The sequence below is a fragment of the Anas platyrhynchos genome, chromosome 4 (genome assembly GCF_047663525.1).
Source record: "Anas platyrhynchos isolate ZD024472 breed Pekin duck chromosome 4, IASCAAS_PekinDuck_T2T, whole genome shotgun sequence".
Lineage (NCBI taxonomy): Eukaryota > Metazoa > Chordata > Aves > Anseriformes > Anatidae > Anas > Anas platyrhynchos.
Window position 1 is genome coordinate 44,443,463 of NC_092590.1, and position 26,481 is coordinate 44,469,943.

Consider the following 26,481-nt stretch of genomic DNA (forward strand, 5'->3'; position numbering starts at 1 on the left):
AGAGGTTTCCAACCACTGCCCTCTGGTGGTATACTTGTATGGGCCTTAACTTTCCATGATGTGCGTGCTACACAGATAACATGGTAATCTGCTCTCAAGTGTTAAACAAGCTATTTAATCCCTTCAGTGTCCCACAAGGTAGATGATGGTAACACAAGTCTGCAAGTGCAGCAAATTAGTCAGAAAGTCTAATTTGCTGAAACTCATGCCGTGAGTCAGTTATTCATTGCTGTCCATGATACCCATTAGCTATTAGTTCAGCTAACTCATGTCACAACAGGGGTATGGAAAATGGAAATTTAAACTTCATGGGGAATATTTTTTGTCAGCCTGGAAAGCAGATGACTGACTTTTCTTTTTGCAGGGTAGCATGTTCTGGAGAGAAAGTGGTAATTCATAAAGCTATTTATTGCAACTTTAATTTTGCAATCTATTATATCTTGATAGGCACAGTATATCTGCCTTTTAAAGTAGATTCTCCTCAAAATATTCAGCATCTCTCAATGTCTTTATTTCGTAACAGAGGGATAGATAAGTACTACTTTGTTTAGTACTACTTTTAGCTGAGTTGACACTGATGGGTCAGAATGAAAAGCTTCTGAAATGAGGGTCTAAACATAAACTGGACTCTTAATTGGGCTTCAAAAAGGAACAGGCAACAGGGCAAACTAAGTTGGTTCTTATTACATTGTCATAAACTGATCATTATCTCCATGCATTCACCATTATCAGGTTTTGTAGGTAATTTGTTTTAAGCAATCGTATGTTACCAATTAGGAATTTCTGCTCTGTTGGTAGCATTGTGTTTTGCTGCAACATCTAATGAGCTTACCATCTTTCTTTTTTGTGTGTCTCTCACGTGGTGTGTCATGCATAGACTGCACCTCTAGTTCTCAGGTGGCACTACCTGATTTAGCCTCTGCAAAACAAGGCATGACCCTAGTATAGATGTGAGCAGAATAAAAGCTTCGGGTTAGATGTCCCATTCCAGTGTATTTTGACTGATATAGTAATACATTTTGACTATAGTAAATAGCTCTAGTGGAGGAGGTTTAAACACCTCTGATGTTTTCCCTGAAAGAACAAGCATTCCTGTTGGAGTGTTCCAATAAATAAAAGTGGATTTTAGATGCTTTTTTTTTATATTTATTGTACTGAGCATTTGGAATACATGTATCTTATAAGTCTTTAGAGCAGTAAGCCTAGTGCAGGCCAGGGTACTTTTGGGTTGATATTATTGGAGGCAGACATTTGTGAGGCTTTGTTTTTGATATTTCAGTGAGCTTGTGTATTTGTGTGGGGATGGATAGGTGAAGAAAAGTTACTGAAATTAAATAAAGTAAATACTTAACCAGAGGGAGCATATTTAATCACCAGTAAAGTTGGTTCAGAGTTTATTGGCCCACCATGTACCTAAACTGTACTTGACCAAAAAAGCAAGGGCTGTTTGATGGCTTCTCCTATTGTGATGGCTAAAGAACTTGTTTAAAATGATTCATTCTTTGTTGTCACTTGATTTAAAGGTTGACTTTGGCTTCAAAATTAGTCCCACATGTTTTGAAATTTGAGTCTAAAAGCTAGTTGAAAGCCCATGTAAATTTGGTACCATGTTGCTCACCTTTGACAGGGAGAGGCCGCAGAGTGCAGTAAACAGTGCTGAAATGTGGCTGTATGTGACACAAGTCACTGTGCTGTAATTCTAAGTTACAAGACTTGATGAAAAACAAAGTGGCCTATATTGAGTGTGCCTAATCTAACTTTGTTCCCCAAAATGGGTCTTTAAACTTACAACTTCACTGTTCATAAATAACATTCACATAACATAAGCAGAGGCAAATACATGATACACAGCATATGTTATATTATACATGACTCTTTTACCAATATTGTTAATGTTGCTCAATAAGTATTTGTAAGAGTCTAATAATGGGAAACATTTTTCATTAGTCTAAATGTTTGCTTTTAAAACAATTGACGTTCCTATCCTGAATGTTATACCTTTTCCTTTTCTGGTGTTAGTATATGTTGCCCACTTAAATAGAATTTAGTTTAGGATAAGCTTATGTTACACCATTAGGTGTTTTCCTTGTCACTAGAACATGAATGCATGGATTTAGCTTTTAATTAGCAGCACTTCCCTCCCCACCCCCTCAGTTTCTCGGTTTAGATTATTCTGTTAAATACTTGCCTGTGTGGTTTTCTTCATATTCTATTAGCTACACATCATATTGAAAATATGGTCCAGTTAACAGAGGAAGACATAAATAAACAGGATAGATAATAAGTCTGGGTTTGTCAGTCTTTACTATGGTAACTATATGTGTGTATTAATGCAACCATACTAATAATAATTGGTTGTGTTTGGATTAAATCATTAAGACTTCACATATACTAACTAATTTATGAGCTGGATGTATAATGTATGACGTATGTTTTCTTTTGCCCATAACAAGATTCTGTGAGTAATATGAAGGTCTCTGGAGATTACTGGAGGACAGGTGAACATGCCTTATATTGTGATGTTGCACTAGAAAAGCGGCTTAGTAGCTTTTTAGAGACAAGCTCAAGGACTTTTTCTTCTTGATTACTTGTCTTCCTATGGAATGTATAATGCTTTTGGCTGGTATTCACTCAGGGAAAAAGTAATAATTCAGAAAACAGTAGAATACAGGGAAGGGTTGAATGTTTATATGACAGACTTTGATAATTTCCTCCTCAACTGTAGAAAATAGAAGCAAGGAGGAATTTGTCTTGTTCCTGTTTCTAGAAAGAGCAAATCCGGGACAAATATTTTTGTCTTTAAGACATGGATACATTGTCTTTAAGGCAAGCTGGGACAGGGGCTGGAGAAACAATACTAGCTAAGACAGGGCTCTTGCTATTTACAGATATTTGTCCAAATTGTCATAGGCAACAAAGTTATGATCCATATGGTACCAAAGAACAGTGCTGTAAAGGCAAACTTGCAGCCCATCCATCATATAATCACATTCCAAGTGCCAGCAAATACTCTTTCTTTCAGTCAGTGAATCTCTAGTGGTTTCTGTTATTTTATAGTTCATTTTTGTCACACAGCTGTAATTTTGGGGCACCTGTCATTTGCAGATCACATTTGAGAAGAAAGTCCAGTCACACAATGAAGTAAAGTAGACAGAATGTTTGTGAAGTGGGAGAAAAAGTCAAAGGAAGAAATCAGTTCCCTCTGTGTAGCTGTCTGAGCATGAAAATTGCCATGACCATAAGTGGGATTTAAGTGTTGTCTGAGCCTTGTACTGACATTCTGGAAAGGAGGTGTCTCCTCCTCCTTCCCTCTCCCTTGCCGCCACCCCTCCCACACTCCCTGAAAGCAAAAGAAGTGATGTATTAGCATTATTTTAAATGGAGGATACAATTTCTTTGAAAAGGAGAAAGGCCACAATGAAGATGTCCTTTGGTGATGTCTTTTACAGCTATTATAAAGTATCTTTATTGGTAAAAAATGTAAGAGTTTACCCAGAGAAAACTTTAAAGAGAATTTAAATAAAATATTAACTAGTTGGAAACAGGGTGACTGAGATACTTGCTAAGAAATGTCTCTGTAATTGGTTCTGAAATCAGTGTAGAGCCTGACTGAACTATTTCAACAAGTAAGAAAAGTGGACTGACTCATTGAACTATACTCTGAACAAATCTAACCACATATTGTATATTAAAGACCAAAAAAGAATATTAAGGTGAACAAAATGATTCATCTAAATATCATTATCTCAAATAGCTTTTCAAGTGTCTGGAGTTTCTTTGAGGTGAAAGCAGAATAAAGCAAATGTCAAAAAATAATGAACAGAGCTTAACTTCAAAGTGACATAGAAAAACAAAGAGTATCATAGACTAAAGCAGCAATATTAATAACATGCTATGAAGAAATCTATTCTTAGCTTTCATTTGCAAAAAGGACAGAAAAAAGTTCTAGTTGTAACCAGCACTGAAAATAAGATGAGAAATATAAAATCTGTGGAAATACGCTATAAACCTGCTGGCTTTAACTTTAGTAAAGGGATGAAGAACTCAAAACAATGAAGTGCAGTGTGCTTTGTAGCTACTTATTTTCATTAAGTTGTGTAGGTAAAAGTCCTTGATTTTTCCAAACTTAATTTTCAAAGACCTCAGAGCCCCATGTTTAATTTAGCAGACTTACAGTTTTTGAATAATATCTCATAAAATATCTCCACGGGACTTGGCAGGAGATGCAGAAAAATGTTCAAAACCAGACATTATTCATTAGAAATCAATAGTTATACTCTCCGACTAATCACTTCACTCAGGATAATCTGTTTCCTTAATATGGAGGAAATGAGAATCACAAGGATATTTTTTGCTGATCTACATGTATATTCAGTCTAATGAGTCAATTGGCACCCTGAGGGTCTTCATAAATAGATGCAGATAAATAAATCAGGTGCTGATCCAAAGACTATTGAAAGTAATAGAAAGACTCTTGTTTTGTTTGACTGCATTTGGATCTGTTTCTAAATCTCTTTCATAAGTGACCTTTTATTGTTGCACAATAATTCATATAAAATGTCTATGTGCTTTTATGTAACCAACATTTTGGTGAATGACTGTGTTTTTGGTACATGCATCTGTGGAACTATTTTTAATCTCTTGATTGTTTTTTCAGAAGCTGTGAGTAATGGATCAAATGCTGAGCTAGTAAAAAATTGAGGTCTGCTAAGTCTGATCTTTTTATTGAGTGAAATTGATAGCGGTGTGGAAACATTTAACATGTAAGAGAAAATTTTGGTGAGCATTGTCCTAACTAATAATTTAGATTCCAGTTATATTCTGCATATGTGGTGGTAGGAGAAGGCATAGGATAAGTATTTTAATTTGCCTTAACTATTTCCCCTGGACTTCTTTTCCACTATAAATTTTGTGCATGTGACTTCATGAATGAAATGACAAGAGAATTACCTTCATTTTTATATCTGATACACTATGTTTGAGTCCAATTTATTTTAAGCCACCTGGAAATAGCTCTGTGGATGATTGCATAACAACAATATTAAGTGATTCTAAGAAAAATGCAGGACCAACACCATCCCAAGTGCAACTCTTAGGTTAACCAGAATTGCTTGAAGAATGAGTTTCCTTTTTGTTATTGAATAGGTTCCAGGGAAGATTCGTATTCTTAAAATATACTTACCCAATATACACAATCATTAAATGTATATATATATATATATTTTTTTTTTTCCGTCTGTCCTCAGGGGACTAAATTAGACACTACTTTAATTCTTCAGGATGTTTAATGTAACTACACCAGATGTTTTTTGATGCTTCTTCTCCTTATTATTTTGTGATGTTGAGAGGGAATATTTAAAGAATACTAGAAACGTGGAAAAGACAGATATTTTTATTAAAAGTTGATTGTTTATTATTATTATTATTTTAAATAAAAAACCCTATATTGCGAGCTTTCTGGTTATCAACTTGCTGTAATGTGCATCTCTTTGTATGCCCATGAAAGATTAGTACAGGTACCTCAAGCATTGAGTAATGGAACATCACAGGGTTTCACTCATGGATTAATATTTTTGGCTTTGGGAGGCATGATGCAACTACTCCCTTTATTGTCTCTTAATCCCATAAAGAGCTGGCAAATTTTCTTAAAGTGATAATGGAAAGATGTCTGGCATGATTGTGTTTCAAATTAAGTGATGCCTAACAGTGAGGTAATTTCTCAAGCACTGGAATTCCAAACAGTCCCAGTGCATGTGGGAAGAGTTTCTCCTAATGAGGCAACATTTCCAGCACTCGTCTGTATGCAGGAAGTCCATCTAGTACACGTGCCAGAGTCCAAAGGCTGCAAATACAGCTGTATATTATAGTGTCTGGTTTTAAGAACAAGTAAAGATTGTGTTTTAAATATTGTCCGAGGCTGATTATGTCATACACATATAAACATACTTCTGTGCTGCTAGCCTTGAAAGTATCTGGAGCAGCTACCAGTGCTAAATTGTTTACTGAATATTCACGTACCTGCCAAAGTTATACAGCTCACTACACATTTGTTATATGCCAAGGCAGGTACTGGCATGCTACTTCTCCATTTCTGAAACTCCTGTGGTCTTCTGAGGTGGTATAACTATGGATGATCTCAGAATTTCATGCTGCCTATGTGAACATCTCCCTATATATTTTCAAGAAGCTTGATATGGTTTCAGGCTGTAAGTAGGGAACTTTTCTTTCTGAATTATGGGTAAGAGAAATGCTCTAAAAATGTCTTCAGCAAACTGATAAATAGGTGAAACAATATTAAGGACTCTCTTTATATGTGCTCAGGAAATAGGCTATCAAGCTGAATTCCCACTCCCTTTGTCCTTTGAAGATTCATGTTTTAAAGCTAAAGGGTGTAGAAATCACCCTTATATTCAAACAAGTAATGTAAATTATATTTCCTACATCTTACTGTCCCATCAGGTTTTATATGTTCCGTCATCTTTAATCAAAACAGCCAATTAAGTTTATATATAATCAGTTTTGATTCCTGGACAGGTTTTTAAAGCCCCAAACCACTACATAATCGATTGAGAGCCAGCATCCTCTGTGTCTTAGAAAATCCTCAACTGCCAGCATCCTCTGTGTCTTAGAAAATCCTGAACTCCTTGATGCTTCCTTTGTAGTCAGGAGAAGCAAGCATGGCATCAGCTTTTTTGACTACTAAATGGATAAAAGAGTGTACATGCATAGAAAAAAAAATAGGAGTTCTGGCTACTTTTCAGTAATTGGCAGGTCAAGCAGTGTAAGAGCTGCTGCAGGTAATTTTTTCCTTTAGAAAATGGAGTGTGGTGTAGGACTTTGAGTAGAATTTAGACCAAAGTCCTGTATAGTGCTGGAGGCAGACACACTAATTCTGTAGAGTAGAGGGAGCTTCAATTGATTTTCTGGGCATGAAGCAATTGTTTCTCCTATTTATGCAAAAAATGAGTGAACCCTCCTAAAATAAAAGAAAATCTTGGGTAAGAGTGGTTTACATTAGGCAATTTTTATCACAGCCATGCACTGAAACATTTACTTGGCATATCCTAGAGCAGTCTTATGCCTGCTCTAACTTGTGCAAGTTGTTAAATATTCCTTGGAGATAACAGTCATTGGGATTTTCTGGACTGGAGAAAACCTTGGCCTTTTTTACTTTTCCTTTGATTGTATACTACTCCTCCCTGTAACACTGATGAGCCTCTTGTGCCTGGTTATGTTGATTATAAGACCTTTTGTGTCAGCTGTACAAAGCTGTCACCATGCAACCCCAAACTAGGGCTATTTCACTGAGATAATCTGTGATAATTGACATAACACCTGTTTGTTCTCACTAGAGTCAACAGTTGCATAAGGTTCCAATTAGTCCACAATTTGGCCCCAAATGTCTGGGAAACCAGTGAGTATTTGCATATAAACTGCTGTACATTTGTTCATGGGCTGTGTACCTGAAGTATGTTGAAAATGTGTTTTTCTTGAAAGGCATAGTGGAAAGTTTCAATGACTCCTTTTTGACCATTGCATGCTGGAGAGACCTGTGAGCGACAGTGGAGAAGGCCAGCACAGAGACCTCTGATGGGGTTTGCTTGGAGAATGGATGATGCATCCGCTCTGGCTCCACAGCTCTTGAGGGATCATGATTAAAAGTTGCTCAGGGAAGCCTGTTACTGTTTTCAAGTTGCCAGTTCTGTGGGTTTCCTGTGGAACTGGACTCGTTTTTAGCAACAGCTGTGGTTAATTTTCAGGAGCCAGGGATAGCCATTTTGGGGGTGTTTTTTAATGCTAATGGGGATTTTTGGCTGTCTGGTTGGTGTAGTGGTTTCCATTGTAAATTTTGATTATGTCTCTGAGAGCTGATTAGTGGTTGTGAGCCAAGGCTGTGCATCACTGGGCCAGTGCTTCACTCCTCTTCATTGCCTGTCGTGGGCATTGGAAGCTCTTCAGGGACTGTGTTTCCAAGCGCAAGGGATAAGCACACATGATTGAAGTACTGAGGGATTTTATGACATCCTCTAGCCATCTAGGAGTACAGCCTCACTGAAATAAAGCCGAACTTCACTTTTTAGTTTGCTTGCAAGTGTTACTAGCAAAACCAAGGTGACTCAAGAAACTCAGGTTCTAAAGGCATAAAATTTATGCCTTTATGGAGTCACATTTATGACTCCAGGTAAGAGTCCTCAGTACTAATACAAGAAGACAGCAATATTAAATAGTTAGGTACTTTTGACAGCCTTGTTCATAATTACTAGAGATTTGGGTATGACTACAAGAACTATTATGCTACAGCAGTGTGTGTATGGCAAATTTTTTTCATTCTAATACATTTTTCTTCTAGGCTGAGAAGCTGTTTTCTGTTGGTTTTAGTCCATTTAATACATAGAGAACAGTCTGTTACTGAACCTAAGAGTAGAGTCCACTGCGAAGCTTCATATTTACTGGTGGAAAAGAATGTTATAACCATATTACGGATAAACAATCAGTGCATGGAGGCCTTCTTTATGAGGATTGTGGAAAAAGAAAACAATTACAGGCGAATCAAGGAGGGTCTAGGCATTTATGTAAATGCAGGTGAGGTAGAGTAAACTGGTTCTTTATTGAGCTGACAGATACAGTGGACTCTTTTTACAATCGAAGGGAAAGAATTTGGCAGGATAGGGTAAATGAAGCAGGTCTGTAAATTGCTGTTCTTTTCTTTGAGGTCCCCATTGGAAGGGGAGATGAGTTTCTAGATGTAGGCTTAGTGATAAGACAAGTAGGTGGAATGATATTCAGCATTTCCTAAACACAGGGGAGGTCAAGTAGAAGAGTAACTTGTTCTTCATTGAACTGACAGAACAGTGGACTCTCTAGCTGCAATGACATTAAGCATTTCATAAATGTGACTGTTCAGTAGCAGGAACAACTGTAATCACAATCCATTGGTACTGGAATAGTCTGTATGGTATAACTCTTACTGATCACAGCAGTTACAGAAAAGTACAAACCCAAGAGATGCTGGGGTGTTTTATAAGAAGTGGGACATTGCCTGCTTGTACTAAGATGAAATTGCCTAAGTCCCTTGATTCATGTTAGTGTTATTGCTACATCATTTAATGAAGTAAAAATAAGTCTGTCTAAAACTTGACAGAAATAATGATGATTTGGTGCAACATGACTTTCCAAAGTACAATGGAAATAAAAGTAAATTGAATTAAGAAGGAAAAAAAAAAGAAAATGTTTACCGTTTCCCCAGTAGAGATAAAGTGTGCAATTCGGAGGGTTATTTTCACATACTTTTGGCTGTTAAATTCCATTTTCTTTGGCAGCTTTGTCCAGTCCCTCCTGTAATGCCTGCTAGAAGAAGTTCCTATGTAGTATGTAAATTAGAATTCTAGCGAGGCATCTTGAGGCAGTTTGGCTGCCCTGTGACAATATTTCACTGGTCTCTAATGAATTCCAGAGTGTTACATAAATATCTGGATCACAAATAAAGGTGTGAAGACACTTGGGAGAACTGTGAAAATAAAGCAGTGAGCATTTTGAGACATTTCCATCCATGACGTCTCTGACTTAATACCTAGCAGAAGCAAAACCTTCCTTTGCTCCCTGTTTCCAGTTTAAGTTTGCTGAGAAATCAGCAAACCTGAAATCAGCATCCTGAGAAATAAAAGGAAATCCTTTAATTTTTCTGATATGAACCAGTCTTTCATTGATTCCCTAGGATGTGACCTGGGAAATAACTATTCAAATGCGTATTCTTTGTATTATAGATTTTCGTGGTGCCTGTAGCCTCGTTGTTACAGGGGAAAAAATAAAGGCAATGTTTTACTCACAGCAGAGAAGCTTCTTTCCTTCCCTGAGTTTCTCTGGATGTGAGATTTTTAATGAGAGCACTGGTTCTGAAAGAAAGCTTTCTAGAAAAGGACTTTGTAACATATTGAATTTTGTCTTCAGTTTGAAATGTCAGATGGAGCCTTGCTGGCAAGAAGTTGAGGACCTGCTGTCAGTTTTGTTCCTTATGTTGTGTAGCCAAAACCTAGGCTGGGCTGGTTATGGACCACAGTAGGTGTGTGAGTAGGGAGTGGGTTTGTCACTGAGAGATTTGAGATATTTCTGTCATTGTCCAGCTTGCTGCTGGTCTGGAGTTCTATTTGTCCTTTTATTCCCTTCAAAGCTGTTTTGATTTGCCAAGAAATAATATTCTCTTCCTGATATAGCTGAAGTGATACTTCATGGAAGGTAAAGTTTATGTGTTTAGAAGGACCATAAAAATAAGAACTGGCAGCTGGTGAAGATGGCTTGGTGTGCTTTTCATGCACAGAATAACTTGTCTCTTCCTCCATCAACCTTGTCACTGCATCTCTTTCAATTGCTATGGGAGTCTTGCATGTAATCTTGGAGTGTGATAAATTACGGGACAGATTTTCTTTGCCCTCATCATGTGAAATTAGTACACGTTAGATAAACTAAAATAGCCCCTGGCACAGATGCATCTGAGTTTCAAATTAACTTTCAAATTTCAGCTTTTCCTTCTGCACCCACTTTGTCTCAGTGTGCTTCAGTGACTGTACAGGCCTGCTGACAGCTGTAAAACAGCTTCAGAGGAAAATGACTGATTGGAACACCCTTGTGATGCAAAGCTATATGATTTTCATTGCAACTTTCATGTGAGCCTCTTAAAATATGAAAGTGACAGGAAATTAATCCTTAGGCAAGACTGGCAAAGACTGAATGCTACCTGTGGAAGGATTAGCTCCCACCAAAAGACCTGGTGTACCTTCATGGTATACTTAGGGGTAGCTTTCTGCCTAAATCCTGCCCTGTTTGAGGAGAGATTTGTTCAGGGGTGGGCAGATCCCTTCCGCATACATAGGTATCCTCCCTACAGATGCAGTCATGGTTTAGCAGGCCAATTTCCTGCTTCTCAATCCCCAAATCCCTGAATGTTACTGACTGAGCTACTGCATTTTTCCTATTGCTTTCCAAATGACTTACTCAGGGGAGAAGTGTATAGGCCCAGTATGCTGATGAGTGGGGACAGGGCAGATGGAAAGAGGTAATTCAGTGGGAGGCTGCCCAGTTCCTTTCACATACCACCAAATCACCAAAGGCTTCTTTCCTTCTGCCAAGCACTTCCCTCTCACCCATGCTTTCTTTCCTACACATGTATTTTGTTTCAGTCTGTTGGCTTTATTAGCAAAGAGTCATTCAGTCTCTGCATCTTGGTCTGAATCCATATTAAATATATAAAAGGTATGTTCAGTTAAAGTTAAGCACTGTGCCTAGTACTGCGCCTAGCAAAAATGAATACAGCGAATGAATCATCCTCTGAAAGATTTGAAGACACAGTATGGGAATCCTTTTACATGATTATTTTAACATATGTGTAAAAGGAAGGAGAACTAACACCAGCCTGATGCAAGTAATTTCTGTTAAATCGATGATGTGTTTACATTTAAATATTTTGCAGAAGTGGCTGAATTTGCTTATAGCTTTAAGATGCTCAAAATAATATAATTAGTATGGAGTTGGGGGGGGTCAAGGAGGGTTGATGTTTTCAAAGTGGGATCACTTCCACTTTATAGAATTCTCCAATAAACATTACTCCTGGGTTGCCTATATGGACATCCTGGTTTCCTCATTAGGAAGAAAACAACCCATACCTCAAAATGTAGTATCTTTATATCTCAGTCTATATATGTGCATATACACATATATACTGTTTTGATGTGCAAATATCTATTTCCAGTCTTGTTCCAGTTATTTATTTTGCTACACTTCATAATATTAATATTCATTAAAGTGATTTGGTGGTCATAGTTCCTTACAGGTTTCTATCAGGTAAACAAAGCAGGATGTGTTAGATGAATTTATGAGAATGGGAAATGGCTCAGAGCTCAAGATATCCAATGTTGTTGTCACCCCAGGACAGGAAGGTATCATATGAGAAAGAGGTGAAATTTGTGTGGCTTCAGAAATGGTCTGTCACTTACCTGTTATCATTAGGTCATTTCTGAGGTTCTCCTAGTTGTTTGTTTAGGAAGTTATTGTATAGTTTGATTTACTTGCTGTAAACTTTTTGAAGATAAATTCCTGCTGAGACTATAGCATCACTATATTCACTGTGGAAATGAATGCAAAAATTCCATGAATTCGGTGTTGTGGATGCTGCAGAGTCCTTTTTATGCTTGCTGTGCAATCTGTTTAAAAACAGTTTTGGCATTTTTAGGTGAATGCAAAAGTATTGGATATGGTTTAGTGGGGACTGTTAGTGTTAGGTCAGAGGTTGGACTCGATGATCTTGAAGTCTCTTCCAACCTAGAAATTCTGTGATTCTGTGAAATCATTATTATGGCTATAAAATGCCACTTATGCTGCCTGAGCATCCCACTAAGCTCTGGGGAAAACCTCAGAAACTAATTTTCCTTAATATTTCAGGATAACTATTATGATACAAGTCATAGTAGTGTAAGAGTTTTTAAAATTTCAGCCATAGATGATATTTTCAGTTGCCTCTTTCTCTGTGAAGTCAACGGCCCATGAGGAAAACTTATCTGTAGGACAACTACTGTAAGATTCCATCATCTTTTATTTGCTTGCCTAAACAAGGACATATTTATTGCGGCTGCTATGTTGGTCTTAGCTGCCTTGAGAAAGGTGCCCTGTACTTTTCCATAAATTGTTGGGCAATGCTATTAAGAAGATTTTTTTTTCCCTCTTAATTTTCCTACATGGTACCTTCTAGTATAGTTGTTAATTTAAAACTAGGAAAGATACTCTCTGGGCTGTTTATTGAGTAATTATTTTATTTTTGCATTGTAATCCACTGCTAGAATTAAGTACCCTCCCCCCCATTTTTGGGGGTATAGTGTTTGGACAGAACATCTTCAGTAGATCTGGCTATAGTGCTTAAAACAGTACATCTCTAACTATCTGTTGCATTTTTCTGCTGAAGGGAGACCTTGCACCTACATAGTGCAAGAACATTCTCGGCCAATTTTATGTTGCATATATGGACTACTTTTCCACTTTAACAGAGAAAGATTCATATAGCTGTTAATTTTAACTCCAGGGTGTGAAGAAAATGATTTTATTGTATATTGTGAGGGCCATAAATCCTTTCTGAGTCTGTGGCTAAATTAGCTAGTGTTCACATTTTATTTTGAATGAATTTTCTCTTTTCAACACTTAGATCTAGAAAAAAATACATAGAAAATATGTAGAAAAAATACATAATGAATTTATTAATACAATAATTGTTTGTTTTCTAGCATTTTCTTTGTTTTTGAACCAAGTGATAAGCTGTCACATCTTAAGCTTCTTACCTCTAATGGCTACACTTTTTTCTGTGATCAGAGACTAGAAATGAAAATGCCTTAGTATAGTCATAAGGAAGTAGCAGAATATATATTTCATTTATAACAGGGAAAAGTTGTGAAGAACTTGAAACCCTACACCTCCCAAGTTGTGAAAATTTTCACTTAGTGTGCAGGTTTCACCACTTAGGCCCATCTTTAGACATCATAAAACTTTGCCATCATTCACTTTTATGACACAATTCTGAATAAGCAGGAATGTTAATGGTAGGTAAGGAAAATGGTTTGCCAGACTCCGTTATCAGTGACAAAACACTCAAAGGAGGCAGTAAAAGTGAAGAGAGAGTAGGTGATGTTGAGGTGTGATGATATTTGGGAATATGAATCTGACATAACAAAGGGAGAAGGGGATAGAAAAAAAAGGTCCTTCTTCTTTTGTGGTAAAAGACAGAGCTGGAGTCTTTTGACATGGTTTCCTCGTAAAGAGTTAAATCTGCTCTGCAGTATCTTTTTTTTTTTTTTTAAAGATAGACTCCACGCTGTACCACAGATGATGTGCTCTCACAGCTTCATCCTACTGCAAGCAACGTCAGGGATCTTCCGAGTAGCAGCTGTACTGAATGAAACCTGAGTAACAGAAAAACAGAGAAGAGTAAAGAAAATAGGAAGAACTTGTTGAAAATAGACTTGATGTAAAATTAAGTACAAAGTATTTATTATATTTATAGCAGGACGTGCTTTATTAGATCATAAAACTCAGTCACATGGATAATTTGAACAATTAAACTGACTAGGTTCAGTGTGTTTGTTAGAACTGTAATAGCACAAACCTTATTTCCACAGGTGTTTCAAAAGACCCACAGAGGCTGCAAGACTGAAATATTAACATATTATTCTGATAATACGGTGCTTCTCTGTCTGACTCAGGAGCTTTTAACTTTAATAATTTCCAGGTAATTCAACAGCCAAAATGTGTTTTCTGTTCATACTTTCACACTGGTACATTTTCTGTAATGTAAAGTAGTGATATAATGAATAAATGATATCCAGATGAAAGCTTGCCATTTGATACGTCATCCCAGCCTCCTGATAGCAAACAGCAGGATAACCGTTTCCCTACGTTTTCTATCTGTTTGAAGGACAGGAACCTAGATGGAGGGCTGTATGAAAGACAGGGACCTAGCTGAAGGGCTGAAGTGACTTTTGATATAAGGAGGAATGGAAAAGCTTGGCTGGACAAGCAAATAATTGTTGACATGGGAGCTGGAGATCGACCTTGTATCTATTGGTAGGGACCAATGAGGGGTGAGTTATGAATTCTCTCTTAACAAAATGAGTACCTTAAATGGAGTATTTGCACAAGTCCACCTCACTGTCTAGTAAATAATCTAACTTGGTGATAAGTTGCAGGGCTGTAGTGTCCATTCTAGTCAAAGATAAGCAAGAAGGTGTTTTTTTTTTTTTTTTTTTTTTTTTGTTTTTGTTTTTGTTTTTGTTTTGTTGCTGGGCCTTTGTTGGCTGCAGGCACAGCTTTCAGCTGCCCCACATGAGTGTTCAGCAGACACAGTGGGAGTTCCTGAAGCCATGCATCCGGCCTGCACACTGCATTTGATTCAGCTACGTCTGTAACACTTATTGTAACTGATGAATAATTATCCCTACTGCCAAGATAATTTCAGCCAGTGTGATGAGGGCTGATGAAGGAGGTGTGAGCTGGGAAATCTTACTTGAGTTGGAAATCTTGCAAAATTGTAATGACTGTGAGGTTGGGGTGTCTCACTACTTTCACACCTGGTGCCAGATATTTGGTTTTGCATTTGCCAGTGAGTTAGCTGCAGCCAAGGATTTCTTAATCTTTTTTTTTTTTTTTTTTTTTTTTTTTTTTTTAAGACCACCCGTAACTTCTGCTAAGGGAGAAAAAAGTCTTGCTAGTAACAGTTTTGTCAGCATTATATTTTACGTGTATTTCAAATGCCAATCTGCTTGATTCTCTCTTGGTGTGGTGTAATGCTCTAAAGACTGCCTGGGTGCTACTATGTTCTTCTTGAGCAGAAAGTAAATCCACTCTCCAAGTTTGTCTAGAAGAACTGGTGGAAGATTTCAATGGCAGGAAAAAAAACAAAACACAGATCAGGTGTGAGACTCACTACTGTGTTCTTAAATGTCACAAGTGTGTGTACATTTTTAGAACTTGTTAGATTTGCAGTTGCTCAGAATAGATAGCTTCGTGTGCAGGTGCTTAAAGTTAACTTAAATGCAAAATGTAGGAATTGCAACTCTGTCAAATGACCACCTCATGTTATGCGCCTAGAAAACTATAAAGCAGCAAATGAATTTTAAATCTCTTCAAACCTGTTTAACAGAGGTCTTCTCAAAATCTCCTGTTCCTACTGGTTATAAAGTGGTGTAGCCTTTTAGGTGTTTGTTGGAAAGGCTGAGCAGCAGCAGATACTTTATGACTATTTTTAACTTTTGTAGAGACATGGAGAACGAAGGGAGTTAGCACTTGAGACTTGCCACGTAATCACTTCTCCCATGATACAGAGAATAGTTATGTTTGACCCTGCTTTGAGAAATAGACTGTGAATCTTGAGTATTTTTTTAAAATATGCTGTGCACATCAGTGAATATAATAGAAAATAGAACAGCACCTTTCATGTTGCATTGTCTGTTGATGGCTTATGCTTTTAGACAGAAACCAAACAAAATTACTCTCTGAAAATACATTTGGGGAAAAAGGTTCTATAAATTGTATGCAAAGCATAAAATACTTTAGGAGTGTGACTTCTCAAGGGTTCTAAACACTGAGTTGATAAACCCCAAATATCTTGTAAGAATAGCTCTTCTGAAAAGCTTGCTTTTATTTACTTCTAATTTTCAACAATGGAAAAAGAACAAAATCACTGTGTTAAAAAAATTTAGTGCTAGAACTACCATTTCTACAAAAATAAACATGGTGCAAAAATAGAATAATTTAAAAAGATCCCTGTCAACAATGAAATAGAGAATTAAGAATTTTCCTGATTACAGGATGGACCTGGGCATATTACAGTAGCATGGTATAGCATGGTACTTAGCACAGAGTATTGCATTATTGTAAATATCATAGGATATTCCTTCTAGACATGTCTCTTAGTGTGGTTGGTTCAGCTTTTATTTGAGACGAATCCTTAATCCAGTATTTAAACAGACTGGCCATTCTCTAAAATGGCAAATTTTGATCAGTGAAGTTTTATTACATGTGATTAGTTTTATTCTAATAAAATATATTTTTTTCTCTCGCATTAATTGCTATCATCTTGTCCTGGTTTCAGTTAGGACAGAGTTAGGACATCTCTTTCAGACAAAGGATGCTCAAACTACTAATTACTTACTATCTTGTCTAATAAGCTTTAAGTTTAGAAAGCTATGAAGTTGTAATATTTTTTCCCCCAGAAGATAAGAGGAAATGTTTGTCTTGCAGTTTTTCAAGCAGAAAATCAATCATGCTCCAAATGTTCCTTAATGAAAAATGTGACTTTTACATGCTTTGTGTGCCCAGCCTGTCCATTAATCTTAGATCTCTGGGCTAATTCTGATTATTTTTATGGAATAAAGCCCCAGGATGTCAAAGAAGGGAGGGGATCTGGGGATAGTTCTGGTCCACGGTTGATGTAGTGAAGACTCTTGATTGAATTATCAGGAATGCTTGATCTAATCTAGAGGGACACATGCCAAAGATGGGGAAGACTATTGTTGAATGCTGTCATGAAGGTAACAATAAACATAAAATCATTGTTTTTGCAAATCCTCTTGAGGCAGTTTTACTCTTATCTTACTGAAGGGAAGCAGAGACACCAAGCAGAGGCAGATGGTGTATCTGCTGTCATCTCTAAATTAACAGTGACATTTTAAAGATAGTTGAAATTCAATAGCAGAGATGCTAGAAGTGAGAAGATTTCTTTATTACTTGTGAAAGACATTGCACTAACATAAATGAGGGATGCTGCACCATCAGCTGAGGCAATTGAGTAAGCACATTATGCACAGTGCCGCCAGAAAAGTCTTTTTATCAGCAGAGAATAAATGTGAGAAAAATCCAGTGGAAAAGATGGAGATGTATGATGTATTTTGGAATTGTTAAAGAAAAAAAAAAAAGAAAAATATTTTTTAAAGGAACTGATGAAGTATCATTTGTATCTACCTCAGCACTACTATTTAAAAGCTAAATCAGAGTACATTTCTATTTCAGAGAAATGTAATTTGGCATGAATCAATATACTTATGATTGATCTGGTTCTTCACTGAAAGAATGGAAATGTCAATGAGCCACATGCAGGCTGAAACTGCAGCAGGTCGGCTACTATTTGACCAAGGAAAAGAGATCATTGGGCTGGCCAGCCAGGGCACTGGGATTTCTAGCAGGAAGGCAGCTGGTTTTCTTTGAGCCCCTGCTTGGAACTAGAACTTAATTTGAAGGCTGCTGGTGCTGGGTATAGCTGGCATTTAGCAAATGAACAGTTCTGTTGGATCCGTTCTTATTTCCTTATTCTGTTAGAAACATACGGATTTAATTTTCATGTACTTTCTATTTGTTGAGAAAGATTGCTCCTACTTTACTACTCAGGAAGTAAAAAGAGAAAACCCCAAACCATGAAAACCTCTGTAACTGCCTGGCCGATTAAATGTAGAGCTGCTATTCAACATATTGAGTAACAAAATCTCTTTCAGATTTATTGACCAATTCTGTCAGGAGGTAGATCATAGAGGTAAAAAAGTATAACAAGCTCTTCTAGTTTGGAAACATGTATGGGTTGTGAAGTGATTTTGGTTGTTCCTTGTGGTTGTCCTGGATTTACACTGGGATGGAGATGGCTGCGTGTGTGTTGATTTATCGTTGAGGCTGTAGGAGAGGATAAATACATCTTTTGATCTTTCAGGAATAAAACTGTAAGGGGAAAAAGATGCAAGGTTTACTTGAAATTCTCCCATTTCTCTTTGTTGGAACACTATAACTGCTGTCTGCCAGATCACACTGCCCTTGTTGCTTTTTGTCAGTTTTTGCTACAGAAGATGTAAAATATTTTGTTAGTGGTGCTGATATGCACATGAAAAGAATTACCCACAGGGTAGTGCAGTAAGTAAATAGAGAAATCACAATATTTTCTTTCCAGAGGTGCTTGATTTGTTAAAGGAGAAGATCTAAACCCCTCACAGTAGGGAAATGTATGTCAGTTTTATGGGCCCTGAACCAACCTTGTCAACCATTAGACCCATGTAAACCTGATTTTGTTGACCTGATGTAACTGAGCCTTATTTTGGCTTGAGAGAGTTATTGTACATCTGAGCTGCTAACACCAGCCTTGAGATGTATAGCAGATTTTGGTATTTGTAATACCTGCCTGTAATTAAGGCATATGCAAAACTGAGCTTCTCTCCCCCTTCCTCCACGATTACTATGTTGTGGTATACTTTTATCTGGATTAAAGAAAAAGGTTGTTCTTGTTTTCCTGCATTTTCTTTCTCCCCACCTCCCTTTGATCTATCCTCTATTACCTTGCCTTACCTATTACCTTGCCTTCTCTGCCTCTCTTAAATCTTTCTGCATGTTGGCTGGACTGTGACAGCTGTGTGACATGATGGTGCAATTTCTGCCATTTCCATACTTGGTGATTCTTGCTGACTCCCTGGGGTGCTATCAAAGCTCTTGGGGATGGTCTGAACCCCTCAGATTAGCTAGCAGTGGTTTTTATTCTTTGTCTGGATATGTCCCCATAAATGGGACATCTGTAGTGAGGCTATGATTCCACATTACAAGTTCCTTGTGGGTGCAGCTATTTTCAGAGTCCCTGCCTCTACTCATTTCAGTCCCTTGCTGGATGTATGTGCCCCTTCAGTTTTGCCAATTGGTCTTTAGTCCTCTAAAGATTTAAGATCAGTTTAAGCCATCTGAAAATGTTCTGCTGCCTGAAGGAATTATTTCACCATCACTATGACACTTGTTATCTTCTTCCTTCCTGTTGCCCATACCATTGTGGTGGCACTGCATGGGCAGCACTGTGTGGGCTGCTGCAGGGAAAGTTAACATCCCAGCCAGACCCAGTACAGCCATATGTTAGGACTCATGACTGTGGCTGCAGTGAAAGTCACTGGCAGACTGAAAACTGCTTGTTATTGCAGATATATATTTTTTTCAGCATTATTAGTGAAAATGCAAGGGTGACAGTGGGCATGGGGGAATATGGTAGGAGTACCATGAGCAGATGACCCACTGAGAAAGCTGTACTTTCTTGCATTATCTTAAGCTGTTTCAAATCCCCACCCATATCCTCATCTTTGAAATAAGGTGGTTTAAAAGGCAGAAAACTTTTTGTGAAGAATAAAACCAGAAGTATATTACCTGGCATCCTAACCAGTCATATACCTCTTTGACTTGCTTCGACTAAGAAAGCAGTAATATCTCTTGAGTGTCTTGGAGTACCTGGAGGTGGAAGTGTCTTAACATGGCTTTGCCACTTGAAAGACTTGTAATACAGAACAACTTTAGGTGCTTGTGCCATCTAATTCCCTTCAAACTTCAAAAGCAGTAATGCTTCTCCGTAAGATTTCCCCATTTTTTCCTATTTGTTTGTCTGCATGGATATTTAGGTCAGTTTCAAAAAGCATACACGTCCAAACTATGGCTCCTGAATCCTCTTTGGGATATGTAAAAACAAGCCTGACTTTCAGAAATGCAGAATGTGCCACAGCTCTTGTTTAAACTCTGATGCAGCAGTGTCTGACAGGGGTGAATAGTGAACCACCTAGAAAGCAAAAAACACGGACGGAGCTCTGGGCTATTTAAAACTCTGTCTGCTTGGCTAAATGACAGTATTGCTGGACATGCCAAGACCTGCTAATTTATAACTACTCTATTCACCTTTTAGACCAATAGGAATAACAGAGTTGAATTCCTCTAATAGCTAGTCATTAATTTTTCACTCTGGCTGGATACTAATTTCCCCCACCAGCCACCTCACCCACTGCAAGAGCAATTGGAGTGCCCGATTATCATCAGTTATCAGAGAAGATGACAATAACAGCCACCATATGCATGCACTAACTGTCCATTTCTCAGAGGTTTATCTGTAATATGTAATAGCAATGAGCAGACATGTTTGCTTTAGTAATGAACTTTCATCTTGGTTCTTATTCTCTCTCTCTCCCTCCCCCACCCCCTGTTTTTTTCCCTCTCCCCTAGCCCCCTGCTCTACAGGAGATCTGCAAACTTTCACAGACTGAAGGCTTCTTTCTGGATGGCAGGCTGAGGTGGAAAAGATAAATGGAGTAAATCTGAGGGAATATCCTAAGAAGTGTGAAAGTAAGAAAATTCTTTTTTTTTTTTTTTTTCCATCTCAAATGTTGATAGAGTTTATACTTCATCATGTATAAACTCCATCAAGTTTATATTCTTTCTACCCAAGAGACAAGAAATGTTAGCAAAACAAGAGCTCCTGTTGTATTCAGGTTTTATATACAAGGCTCTTGAAGAAAAAATGTCTTTGTTACCAAAAAAACATTCTTCAGAGATGAATAAACCTTTAAAATATCCTTCTGTTCTGGGGCTTTCATTGGAAACATTTAGTGTAAGTTTAAATATAAACAGAGCCCCTGACCATCACTTGTGCCACCATCTCTGTGCAGCTCCTTAAGTGGCACCAGGAGAGCTTGGGGTGTGGTTGTGAATTGTGGCACCGTCATGGTGGCCATGTCAAGCCCCAAAGCCTGTGGGGTAGGAAGAACAGGATGGAATATTTTACAATTGAGATGGGCATAAAATCTTTAAATAGCTTTGGGTTTTCTTTTTTTCTTTTTATGAAGCTTTTAATGGCTTCACTCATTAAAAGTCTACTTGCGTTAGAAACTTTTTCCATGCCAACTTTTTGTGATGTAACAACCAGAGAATGATGCACTCAAAAGTTGTTTTCCAGAGCAAAAGAGTTAAAAAAAAAAAAGTGTCCTGAATAATCAGATCAAACTGTTTAGTTCTGTAAACAACCCTCTCTCCTTGCCATGCAAAAATAATGTTGTTGAGATTGAAATGTTGCTAACATTGAAATGTTAGAAAATATCACACTTGAGATAGATGGCAGTGCTCTGATTTCTGTGCAGGTATCACAGTGAAGTTTTTGATTATGCTGTCACATATGTTGGCCATCTTGTTTAATTTCAAGTCCCCATTCCAAAATGTGAGGTCAAGATATTTTTGAAGACAAATGCATACCCGCAAGGTTTTATTAAAAATACAAGTTGTGTAAGCTTACATATATATATGGATATTTGGATGTATAATGAAGCATTTGAAGGAACTTCAGTATAAAGCATCAACTAGTTAGGAAAGGTCTGTAATAACTGTACGCCTAGAAAATATGTACATCTGTACTGGGGTACACTTAGAAAACATGGACTAAATTATTTTCCTAGCAGGTCAGTGATGCCATGCTCCTTTCTTGCTAAGTTCAACAATGTAGTTGTAAATTGGGTATGCATTTTATGTGAGGTCTGTTGATTTCTACTTGTCTCTGCTGTAAAGATTCAGCAGCTATTAGTGAGATTGTTGGCCATATCCTGAATTCACGATGTTAAAAAAAAAAAATCAGTTTTAGGAGAGTAGCATGAAATCATTATTTATTTTAGTAAATCTGATGCAAAGGGAATAAGTGCTGGAAAGACCTGTATAGATGTCAAATTTTCTTTTCCTTGCTTGCTTTTTTCCCCAGCACCCTCTTTCCTGGACCTTCTACCTTGTGAAAAATACACAGTATATGCATACTGTATATACATACACCTTCATGACATCAAAGAGTCTGGGTCTGTTGCCTAGGTAATCTATAAGATTATACCGAGCATAACATAGCAGGAGCATGCCAGACACTTGACCCCTGAAAGGCAGTCATAGGCTGTGCTGTGTTTAAACACAGCTAGCAGTGTAGTTAGCAGCCAGCATGCAGTTGAACAAATGTGCATTGTTGTTACAATTGAAACCACATGCTGAGTAATATAACATAGGTGCAATGTTCTTGAGAATGTGTGGACAGTTGGAAATGTGAATGTTTTTTTTTATATTATTTTTTATTTATGTTATGTCTGTGTGTCTCAGGGCTCCCTTACTTTGTTTTCTTAGTGAAACTCAGACACATCAGACAAGTTGGATTGATGGAGCTGGGCACTGACAGACCAGGTCTGTTCCAGCTGCAATGACTGGGGAAGAATTGGATCTGGACCCTCTTAACCAGTCCTCTAAGAGCAAGATTTCAGTTACCATGACTGGTCGCCAAGGACTATTTTATTTTAACCCACGTCAAATCTGAGTTTACTTATGGGGCTAAACCACAGCCTGCAGAGCCAAGTGTATCTGGATACAAACTCATTTTACTGGCTGTTTGTTAGTTTCTGGAAAATTTAGCCACATACAGTTGTACGGAACAACCTCCACCAACCTAAGCTTCTCAAGCTTTGCTGAATTTGCAATACTGCATTGCTCCTTCCTTCCAGCTTATAGAGTCAGTGCATCAGTTCCTTGTTTATTAGAAAGTGAAATGAACAGAAGTTGTGTATATGTTGCTTTTTCTCTTTGGGATAAACAGATGAAAAGGGAAATTTAATGGTTTGAGTGCCCTTTACTCTATAAAACGTAAGGGCTTGTGAGTCACTCAAATTACGATGTTTATTTGGGATACTTCTGGTTAGTGATTTTTTTTTTTTTTGAAGTTCACGCAATTATCTTTTTATTGACTGTTAAACATCAGTAACCGTATCAGGGTGCTGCTGAATTTAGACACTATGTGAATTTTTTCTTTGGAGGTGACATAATTAAAATAATGGTGATGATCATTGTGATATGGAATAAACTGAATGAGGTTGATCTGCTGATGTGCAGTATACATAACAAGCAAGTCAAACAGAAAAGAAAGCAAGACACCAGCAGTCGTCTTGAATATTGTATGTGTCGGAGCTGCCCACAGTGGGCCAAGCAGCATCCATGGTGAATAGTATGAGATGGGCCTGAGATGTATAGTTGTCTTGCTGGGGAACCACACAAACTGTTGAAGCACAATGCATTTTCTCTGTACTTTTGGCTTCACAGATTATTTTCTTTGTTGTAGGGCTGTAAACAGGCAAGCACATTACAGTGATTGGATACTGGCCATTGCTTTGAAGAAAGGAAGCAAACTGCCCTTCTATCACACAATCTGTACTTTAGGGACACCTAGAAACCCCTAGCTTAACACCACTTTTAGCTCACCTGACCCTTCTTGCCCTTTTGCAGCTGTGCCAGCTCCTTTCCTCTGCAGCTGTTTGGGCCTGCCACCTCTGCACAGGCAGGGGCTGTGCTTTCTCATTTGTCAAACCCAGAGGGAGAGTAAAGGGAGCTTTATTGGGGTAGTGCTCTGAATTCTGACCGTATTAAGGGGAATATAATCTGTTGAAAAGTCTTGGCATTGTAAATATGCAATATGCTGCATGAACCATCAGCATGCTGCTCTCTGGGAAGGATACAGCCAGCCTTTTAAAAACAATAGTTGTGATTATAAAGCATGGGCAGGAGCATTTTTCTCTTGCACAAATCCCAGTCTAAGCTCAGAAGAGAACTTTGTCATCTTGAAAGCTGAGAATAAGTATTACTTTTTTTTTTTTTTCTTTTTTTTTTTTTCCCCTGATGTTAAGAAGCTACTTAGCACAAAGGACATAACACATTCTTCTGTGTTACAAGAACAAATCTGACCACTACAAGAGGACGACTGTAAACATATATATATATATATATATATATATATATGACCTTGTCTCTACACAAGAAAATGTGTACTTGCACCAAGTAATTAGCAATAGTGGACTTAGTTCATTGATTTAAATCTCCTGTGTGCAAGTCATACTTGTCTTTTTATTCTTCTGATTTAGGCTTTTATGAATTTATATATGCCATTCATTTGTCATTATGTTTGGTACTACTAAGTGAGAATTTTCCTATATTCCTACAGAAAATGAAAGAAAAGCTGAAGTGCCTTGTTGGAAATGCACAAAATAAACCACTGATACGTGTTTGTAGTTTGCATGTTCCTTCACCCTTGAGCCCGCAACCATGGGTTGGAAGAAAGGCCAAGCTATCATACTTTTTACTTGCCAAGATAAGGAGTGGAAAGAATGAGGGTTTCAGGCTGGTTGCAATTCTTTTAATGTGTTTTTCCTCTGTGTTTTTGCTTCTGGTTCCAGAAGCAACTGAGAGAGATATGAGCTCTCTTCAAAACGCTTGCTTGCATTTTCCAGACTTTGCTGGCTAGCTTCTGGGCTGAATTCCTGGGGCTATGCAGTTCTCAGTGACCAGCTATTGAGATGGAAGACGGTTCTTTGGAGGCAGCAGTTATTTGTCAAATACTAACAATGTACTTGGCTTGTTACAAGGCACAGATAGGAAGGCTTTACTTTGGGGAGTTGCAGTTTAGCTCACAGGCCAAAACTAAAAGACAAGTTGCACAGGAAGCTACTGTGGATGTTTCTAATCTATTAACTTAGTGTTTTCCAGAAAAAGTGGAGGTTGCGTGAAGAGAGAAGAGGTCCTGTGTGGTCCCTATCTGGACAGGGATAGCCACAGAGCAAATGAGAGAAATGATTAGTGGAGAAGGGAAGAGAACTTATGGCATGGGTAAATTACATGGGTGTTATGACTGAAAACAAGGGTTATCTTTCCAAAAGTCAAGACAAAAATAACTGGGATGCTGAAGAGAAAAGATGCAATGAGTGAGAAGATTTTGATGTGAGTTAGAAGTAAAAGGAAGATGATCAGAATACTAAACTGTTTTGTAATCAAATAAGAAGTTTAAAATTTAAGTTTTACAGAATAAAACCACCTCTTTTTCTTCCATCTTTCCCCTTCTTATATGCTAAATGGCTGTGGTGAAACTGTGCTGTAGGTACAGTACATGGTGACTAAATACTCTGTAATGCACTCTGAGATACAGTGCACCAAGAAGTATAAATAGAATGCCAATTGCATAAAATAAATCTCTGAATTCTTGCTGCACCATGGCGAGGTAGCTCAGTTACAGCTTCGACCACCCATGAATGGTAAGCACACAGCAGGGGAACTTTTGGACTCACAACTCACCTATTATCTTGGTAGTAGGGTATCAATCTCTTTGACTGTGAAAGCATGGTTTTGTTTAAGTGAAGAACATACGAAAAGGCTCTTTCCGTATTTTTTTCCTGAGCAGATGAAAGGTGGATAGAAGTGGCTGTAAATTTTAGGAAGGAAAGAAGTAGAAAAGGGCTAATGCTTACTGAGTAGGAATTGTATTTTTCCAGCCATGTCCCTGAACCACTCAAATCTTATGGTTCTCTTGTACAAAAGTGTCACTTCTTGGTTGAAATAAATTCACTGTCAGAACAATGGACACTTTTTGGAAGGGAAACAAGACTGTATTATGCCATTCAGCAACTAGCAGAAGAAAGAGAATAGCTACTTCCTGCCAACATTCATACTCTTTAAGATGTATGCACGAGGTGGTAGGTGAGCATTCAGTTCTTACCGCAGTTGACTTTTAGTGGTGATTTGTCCAGACCATGGACTGACTTTATAAGAGATTTGGAGACATAAAAGTGTGGAGCTGGCAGGTTAGCTTAGGGAGAGTGACATCTGACTATGACTGTAGGGGTCACCTGGAAGCAATTTAGTTGCTTGCATACAGCATGGGTTAAGCATACGTACACCTTCTGAGCAGAACCAATGTGGCTGTTGCAATAGCATACTGGCAAAATGGGAATATACTTTAAAGACCTTATCTGGGTCCAAGTAAAACAACTAAGCCAGGAAATGTGCTGGTTCATGCTGGTTTTTGCTGGTGCCTTGTTATGACACTGTGTGACTAACTTTCAGAGACTGCAGAGAGCACGGCTGCAACAGAAGCAGTTGCTTGGATCCAGGCTATGCTTAAGTGAAGGATCCCTCCGCCTATCTGCAGAACTGGCAAGCATGGCTTCTCTGGCAGAGTTCCCTGTCTCTTCCTGCCCACCCCACATCTCTAGTGAGCTTACTGGCTCTCCTTTAGTACTGGCCATGCAGAAAACAGAATACCTCATTCAGAGTATCCAAGGTGATTAGAATTATTTTTCTTAAGATGTTTTCCTGTTTTTTCCAGGCTTTGTTCCCCATTAC

General features: G+C 37.9%; 1 long non-coding RNA gene across 2 annotated transcripts in view; it reads left to right on the top strand.

The window, feature by feature from the left end:
- Positions 1 to 26,481, top strand: part of LOC140002465 (uncharacterized) — a 141,911-nt gene that overhangs the window by 71,624 nt on the left and 43,806 nt on the right. For both annotated transcript variants that reach the window (XR_011809129.1, XR_011809128.1), the window contains exon 2: positions 20,530 to 20,649. This is a non-coding gene — a long non-coding RNA (uncharacterized lncRNA). The remainder of the gene's footprint in view (positions 1 to 20,529; positions 20,650 to 26,481) is intronic.